Source organism: Varanus komodoensis, unplaced genomic scaffold (assembly GCF_004798865.1).
Source record: "Varanus komodoensis strain SLA01 unplaced genomic scaffold, ASM479886v1 scaffold1, whole genome shotgun sequence".
Lineage (NCBI taxonomy): Eukaryota > Metazoa > Chordata > Lepidosauria > Squamata > Varanidae > Varanus > Varanus komodoensis.
The window spans coordinates 62,447,338-62,455,599 of record NW_025335268.1 but is presented as its reverse complement, the minus strand read 5'-3'; positions in this window follow the sequence as shown (position 1 = coordinate 62,455,599).

Here is an 8,262-nt window from a genome sequence, read left to right as displayed (position 1 = left end):
ACAAATAAAACATGCCTCACATGTTTTTTCTCCACTCCCATTTCCCCAAATAGGGATAACACATCCAGAAACCTGATGCCTTGTGGATATTTTGGACTTGAACACCCAAAAGTTCCAGGCAGCATAACCAATGGTCAGGAATGCCAGGAGTTGTAGTCCTGAATGGCACCAAATTGAAGGGGAACTGACAAAGAGTTTGCAGGGTACACATCCTTGGAACAGAGCACATGATGGGATAGTAATATAAACTGCATGGCGATGTATGCAATTGAAACAGACTTCAAGTCTGATGCTGCTTTTACAGTTTCAGAGGTGCCAATATTATAGATTGTGGCCAAAACCCACACCAGCCTGCAATGTAAATATAGAAATATTATTAGTGAATAAATATGGCACACAGGCTCTCAGCCAAGAATGAAATAATTAACTGGAGCACTACATATTGACCCCAAAATGAACTGTTTCATTATTATCTATTTTACAGGGGGTCATGGATCATAGATTAAGCTAATTTCAGCAAAAAGTTTAAAAAATGTTTTCAGTAAGGTGGACACTACAGTATCACTTTGATAAGGGTTTAATTAAATCAGCCAATTGTTAGAGTTGAAATGCTGGTGATTCTTCATATATTTGAGCGATGCCCAGTGAAAGCTTCCTTTTGGGAGAAACTAACAGTTCAATGAATTTTGTAATGGAAATTTCTTTAAAGATAGACAATTGCCTATTCACTTCTTGGAATTTAACACAAGGTTAACATACATGGATTTCTCATTCCCTTCTTGACAGCTCAATGACTAATATTACAACATTGAAGGAATAAATGGCTATCTGCAATAATATAATGGGTGAATAAACTTTGCTTTTTGAATGGGTGGCCTTTTGCGATGATCTGCAAATAGATAAATATATGGATATTTGGGATGCCTTTGCTGATGTATGATTGCTTTAATAGTGGTAGTACATTATGTTATATACTAATATATAGGGATACATAAAATGTATGTAACTAGTGCTATGGATCTCTTAAATATTTATTTTAAAATTAATGTTTTTGGTTTTTATGTTTTTCTTCTCTAATGATGCAGTTTAATTGTTTTTGCAGTGTCCAATAAATATTTAAAAAGTTCCAGTCTATATGGCTAATGCTGAAATAAGCCTACTGGAAGTAAACAAGCATTGGGATTGAGCTGCAAAACTACTGATATTTAAATAAGAAAGTGATCTGCATTTCTCTTGCCTAGGCGATGTTTTGGGTCTTAGGCAACCTGCTGCTCTCCAGATATTGTCTAATTCAACACCCATCAACCCCAAATTTTGTGCTTCAAAATGTCTGGAAGCTGCCAGGCTAGCAAAGGTTGGTCTAAAGTCATCCAGTTGCTTAACGGATTGCCTGGCCCTGAATTTGGGTTTCTATTTAATGCCATTCCAGTCAATTGAATTTTTGCCCTGGACTCCAATGGGATAAGGATTAGCACACCTTTTCTGCCCTTTTCTACATGCACAGCTGGGTTAAATCCCAGTGGGTCCTGTCCAGTAAATGGGACTTGAATGGGGCTTAGGTTTGTCTTGACAAACTTATTTCACTAGGTCTTCTCTAAGTGGGATTAATATTGGATGCCCAATAGTGGATGTATTGGAGTCGTTATGAGTATATGCTCCACTTGCTGGGTCCTGCAGAGCCTAAGTAGGGAGGGTGCTCTTGCACTCATTCCCTGCTTTGGGGGTTCTCTCTCTGCCAGCTGATTGTTATTACTTGCTGTCAAGTCGTTCCCATCTTATGCCAACCTTATGCATGAATGCCCTCCAAAATGTCCTGACCTCGGCTGCCCTGCTCTGCTCATGTAAACTCACTGGCCACTGTCAATAGAATGCTGGACTAGAGGGAGACCTTGGTCTGATCCAGCCCGACTTTTCTTAAGACCTCACCCCACACATGTGTTAGAGCAACTTCACTGTTTACTAATGCTGTTCCTACTGTAGAGATGACCTCCCGCTTGGGCTGCTAAGTGACAAGACAAATTTCTTTGTCCTTATATTCCATGGAGGGTCAGGGAGACGAATTTCCAAGTCTGGACAAGCGTGGCGTCCATAGAAACAGATGCCCTTTGACAGTAACAAACTAGGCACTAACAAACTCTTGCCACTGTCCATCTTTTTCCAATTATCCAACATCTCTCTCTTGTCGTCATCATAATCATTTCAATTTGGGACCCCCTCCAGAAAGGCCTCTCATGCTGTTTACATCATAACTTAAACCCGATCCTATGCATTGTTACTCGGAAGTAAGCCCCTCCGTGGTTATTTACTTATTTAAAGCATTTGTATGCAGCCCAATTTTGCCACAGCACCTCTGGGCGGCTCACAGTGAGACAAGAGTTCGGTGGGGCAAGTACAGCTCCCTTGACCCTTGTTTGCGTCGATCCGCCCCTGGTTTTCCTTCCTGTCTCCAGTCGCTCAGCCGCCGAATTCTGCCTCTAAAATTCTCTGAGGCTGCCGCGTTTCCCAACCAGCCGACAGGAGTCGCAGCGGCTTGCTTTTCTTTCGCTCCGGCTGCCGGGGAAGCGGCGGCGAGGAGGAGGAGGAGGAGGAGACTGCTGCGCGTCAGTGATGCGGCTGCGGGTGTCCAGCCCACCTCCTCGCTGCCCGCGGCGTTGGACGAGCAAGCAGCTCCGCACTAGCAGCAGCAAATTCGCCGCGGCTTAGTGGGAGAGCAGGCGGGCAGGAGGACCGACTCAGCCACCCGGCCGCTTCGCACTGACCGGCAAAGCCGGGATCGGGGCGTGGCTTAAGAGGCGCGGGGCGGAGCTTTCTCTTCGCCTGACAGCTGTCAAGACTCGCGGTGGAGTTAAAGGGGCGACGACCGAAGCGCCCCGCCTGCTCGCGGGCGCCCGTGCACCTTCCGGGGGCGGCAGCAGTTGCTGTCTCTTCGATTCAGACGCTGCTAACTGGAAACAACCGCACACAAAGAAGCCAGTGCAAGCACACTTAGGCAGCTGAAGAGGCGAGCCTCAGCCCATGTGTATCACGACCTCACCTGAGAAAAGATGCAATTGCATGTCAAAGGGATTTCCAGGTCATTAAGCGGAGCAGCTTCTTTTGGACGGAAACTAGAGCCGGTGATTTCAGTGGCATCCATTTACTTTCAAGTAACGCCAGTTCGGCGCAGAAACTAGGAAGCGATAAGCAGATTTCACCTCATCTTCACTTCTGGGCAGCCTGCTTTCCTCCGGTCTTGGCCGCGGAAGGGGGCGAGGAGAAGTAATAGTTCTTACTCAGGTTAACTGCAAAATAATTTCCCCCTCGATCAGGAACGTAGGCGCTAAAGAGAAGTGCATTAGTGTTGCATTTTCTCCTGTATTATCCCGGGAGGAGCCTGTTCTTTAATGGGATTTCCGAAGGTGGAAAGAAAGTGGCACACTTAACATGAAATACACCCCACTGAGTACAGGGAGATTGACTTCTGAATAAATACGACACAGAACTGTGTTGTAGGTGAGTAACCTGGAAAAGTCTGTGTCCCTGAGGTTTTTATAACCTGCTGATTCAGGAGCAGTAAAATGTACACCAATTGGTCTACACAGAAAGTGGCATGAGGACTCTTTAAGGCATTTCCATTTTACTGCTGCTTTCTCATTTCAACAGGAAATGGACACCTTCATGGTTGGCTTTATCCCTTCACATGTACAACACACACCATGACTTAGATCTTTATAAGGTACATGCAGGGATCAGCTGTAGAAGAGTTTGTGTGTGTGTGTCTTCAATATGTACTATGAGTATTCTATATATGGCTTGTTTGCATGAGTAAGCAACAATAACAAACTAATAAAGCTATAAAATAAAAATTAAAGACCTCCTCTCTACAACACTTTTAATTGGCAATGAAAGAAGCCATTAGCAGAAGAAAGAATGAAATGCAAAAGTCGTCAGACAGTCCTCCTCCTCTTCCAATCTGTAAAAATCCTATAGGCACACCCGCTGTGTCAGTATCTTCAAATATTCTTCACTGCCTTTCAATATTCTTAGTCTATTTCCCCTATCCCAATTCCATCTATCCATCTCTTTATAATAATCTGTTTGGCTCTGTATACAGTCTAATGCACTGACAGGGTTTACTTCAGATTCTTCTGACAAGATCTGACAGTATTTGTTTATAACATAGAAGGGGGATTATTTTTTCTCCTCCCATGAGGAGGAGGAAGCCTGCTCATCTGAAATAGTATCACAGCTATTATGGCTACTCCATCTACTAAAAACATTATTTTTTGACACATGCTAGAACTGGGTTGTATTCAAGCAACAAATCCTATGTTTATGTGTGTACCCTGGAAAAAATGCTGGGTATCAGTCAGTCAACCAATATAATTGTTATCAATATTTGCACCTCACCCTTTGATCTCGAGCTGGATCAGTGAATGTGTGATTTACACTGCAAAATTTCATAGAATCAGAGAACAATGGAGTTGGAAGGGGCCAGAAGACATCAGGTCCAACGCCTAAATTAAACTGTCCCTCTTAGATGACTGTCCAGTTTGAAAATATCCATTAGTAAAGTTGGTTGGAGAAAGTTATGGGAAACATTTCCACAGTAGAGATTTAAAAAGCAAGGAAACCAAATTCAGAAGTCTGGGATGGTGGCCTTGTGGACCAAGACCTTAAATGTCTTGAATGAAGCAACTGCACAGACCTTGAGCTCTAACACAGAGGTAGCAATTTTCAGGCTTCTGGGATCTCCTTTTATTCTTATCTAGACATTCAAGACTCACCAATCAGAGGCTTGTGCAAAAGACATACAGTTGGAATTAAAGAGTTCTGAGCATGACTATGCTCAGAATATTTCAGAGCACCAGAGCACCTCACAATCCTTCCAAACAAGTACCTATTTCATGTCATCCCAAGCTTCCTACAGTTCAGCAGGGGAAAAAATGCTGCTTCTATATAGTTAAGTGGGAGTCAGAAATTCTAAAGAACTTACAAAATCACATGGAAATCTGCCAGTACATCTTCTTGCTCACTCCTTCCCCAAAAGATGTTCCACAGGGTAGCCTTATAAAGCCACAGGTATGAGGCATTCTTGGAGAATGGTGCATGACATCACAGTTATATTAAGGTTAATACTAACTGAAGGCACAAGTCTTAAGAGAAACACTGGAAAAATTCCCCAAAACCTAGACTTTCTAGAAACCTGCTGCTTATACAAAATGTTTCTTATTCCAGACCATCACTGTTCATAGAACATATATCCATGAATGGCTGAGCCTCACATATACACCAGTGCCTGCTCATGATAACCTAGTGATGGGAGAAAGAACCTTAAGAATGGCCAAAAACAGAGGGTACCAACTTCCCTTTTCCTTGCAACTTTTCAGCAATGGCCCCCAATTACCCCATGTGCATTAGAATTGGGCTACTGGTATTGTCCGTGAAGCTGAGTCTAGCACACAGACACTGATGGAGAGAATGAGGATGTTGATGATATTGTTTGGGAATAAATATTCCCCAGTCTAGGAAGCTCCTTGAAACATTGCCTTCCCTATGAAGTTTCTGTCTGTGGATTCTTGTGGTACCTGCATAAAGCAAACATAAAGTTTCCCTATGCACTGTCTGCATTCAGAAAGCATGCCAAAAGACCCACCTCTGCTGTTACAGCTTGTCCCAGGCAGGGCTGACCCATGACATGTTGCTGCCTGAGTCCAAGGAAAAGGTGGTGCTCTGCCTGTTTCGTGTACAGGAGCTGGCCAGGCTTGCAGCTGAATCTTACTTCAACAGTGAGTGGTGACAGGACAGCTTTGTCCACCACAGCTAGGGACAATAAAGTAGGTCCCATGACACCAGGGGAATGCAATGTACTAAAAAGATCCAGGACTCAAGTCTTTCAAAAACAACCAACCAACCAACCAACCACAAGTCTATGCTAATTTACATATGCTCTAAATTTGGTATGTGATAGGAATGTGTCTTTTAAGGACATCCCTATTTTTACCAAGGGATGTGTGGATAAGAGTAAAGGAGGGGATCTGATTTTAGAAAAAACACAGGGATTCAAGGGTGGGAGGCAGCGGGAGGTGAAGCACATTTCGGCCAAGATTCAACTTAATCCGGGGGCATCAGATGCAACAGAGATCAGCAGGACCATGTTTGTTAATTTCAGTAAGTACCCCCTAATAGCTGGGTGGTGGGGCAATTGGCACCCGAGATTTAGGACTGTAAAGGACAGTGTCAGGAACCCAGCCCATGTGGGCCATCTGCACAACGCACACGCAGCTCTGTCATCAAACAGCTCTTCTGACATACTCAACACCTGCTGCTTGAGACAAGCTACCTTATGCTGCCTACTTGTAGAACCAGCCCTGTCCCAGAAACTTTCCAGTAAAGGGGCAGCAACCGCTGTCTTCCCTGTGCACCCTTTCCATGGAGAAGGTACATAAAGAGTTCCAACTGCACTCGCTACGGCTTGATTCCTTCTTCCTGTGAACCTGCAGCATGGCCAGTGTGCTTTACTCTTTACAGCAATAGCTTGCTTTCCTCCTTCTTGCCTGCCAGATGAATCATTGTGATACCCACCATGTAGCAGTTACAGGGTGGTTTGCTTCCAGTAAGAGTCTGTGAAAGCACTCCTGAGCAGGTATTGGAATCTTTCTAAAGCCAGCACAAAAAGCTACCCAATTACACTGCTGGTATTCCTGCAGTGACTCAACACAGTCTTAGCTGTATTTACTCTTATATCTGTCAATCCCCCCTTGGCTGCAGTCCTAAAGGATCTTGCTCAGCATCCAACCAAGTGGGACTTGCTCCTGAGTAAGGTGAGCATACATAGCATTGCACTGCGAGACTTCCATCATTAACATTTTTGCTGGCTTTCAAATCCTACTAAAGTTTATTTTTGCTATATTTACATCATGCTTTTTCTCTTTTCAAGGAACATAATTCCCATCCTCTCAGTCTTATAAAAACTACCCTGTAAGGTAAGTCAAGCTGAGAGTCTGTGACTGCCCCAAAGTGATTTCCATGGCTGAATGAGGACAAGAACCGCGGTCTCCCGAGTCTCAATCCCACACTCTTCACTACTGCACCACACTGGCTTCCAGTGTGTTAGGCTATGAACTGATTTCATCTTTGCCTTTCTTCAGAACACTGCTCACCAAGTGTTTATATCTGATGAACCAGGATGATACAGAGAGCAGAGTGGTGAACTGAGACCAGAAAATCTGGGTTCAAGTCTTCACCTGGCTATGAAGCTCATTGAGTGACCATGGGCCAATAACAGACTCTCAGCCTAGTTTACTGCATGGTTGTGAGAACCAGATAGAGATGAGGAAGACTGTGTCAGCTGTCTTGGAGTCCTTGCCAGAGGAAAAAAGGCAGGAGGGAATATGATAAAAAATTTAACCCATTTTCTACACTTTTTCAGTGCAATGCTGTCAGGCAAATGTTGGTTGCGGGAAATGAAGAGAGTGGTCCAGTATTGCCCAGTCAGGTTTCATAGCTAAGTGGGGACTAGAATCCCCCACTCCATTAATCTTGTTCTAATTAAAGACTGCACCTCACTGTTTACTCAGAGACTAGAGCACATTTTCATTCTCTCACCTGCTTAACATACTTGACTGAGTCCTGGGAGACTGAAATGTTTCACTGAAGCTCAACCTTCCTCTTTTTGCATAGTCCTTTTTGCATAGTGTGAGGAATTTATTTCATGGGGGATACAATTATCTGAATTGCAGGGCCATAAAGCAGATCAGGACCTTAAACCCCCGCCTCCACCTCACTGTTGTGGGTTTTGATTTGGGCTTTCAGTGCTGGCCATTTGCAGTGCTTAGAAAAGGAATTGTTGAAGTACTGGACCCCTTGTGGGGCAATGCAAATTGTAGTGGAGAGGGTGCAGGAATGCTCAGGACTGGAGCAGCAGTCAGGAAGGGGAAAAGAGAAAAGCTCCCATGCTAGGCCTCTGATCCAGATTGGGCCCTACATTGGTAATTTGTAAACAACAACAACCCTGCACTGGAGGTCAAACCTACATAGAATGGTGTATGTGCATTTGGGTAGGCTGCCGGAGGCCTTCACTTATAGGAGGAACTGTTGCTGATTTCATTCATGGACATGGAGGTGTTAGAGACAGCCAAGAAACAAGCTGACGTGAGAGTAGCAGGCCACACTGAAGTCAATAGGACTACTTGTGGTATCATCCAACTATATAATCCAACATTTGTAAGGTCACCACAGATATTACCCAAGAACTGCAAAGTTGACACCGAATGATAATAA